Genomic DNA, 435 nt, shown 5'->3' on the forward strand with positions numbered 1-435 from the left:
TATATATAGTGAGAGAGAGGGAGATTGATAGATGGTTAGGGAGGTATATAGGTAGTTAGATATATAGATAGATAGAGAGATAGAGATAGACAGTGAGAGGACATACATGCATGGTATACGTACGCATGTTCATATATATAAATATATGATTGCACATATGACCACCGCCTTAGACTGAAATGTATGAAAATATATATATGTGCGTATATACATGCGTTGCAATACATATATAAGTATTGCTATCTCTTCATATGTACATACATATGTATATGTATGCATTTTTATTTTTGTTCTGCACACACACACACACACACACACACACACACACACACACACACACACACACATACACATGTATATATGCAATATATATATTGTATAAATGTAAATCCGTATACCGTTTCATAAATATTTATATATACCTATATATATATA

The sequence above is a fragment of the Octopus bimaculoides genome, chromosome 12 (genome assembly GCF_001194135.2).
Source record: "Octopus bimaculoides isolate UCB-OBI-ISO-001 chromosome 12, ASM119413v2, whole genome shotgun sequence".
NCBI lineage: Eukaryota > Metazoa > Mollusca > Cephalopoda > Octopoda > Octopodidae > Octopus > Octopus bimaculoides.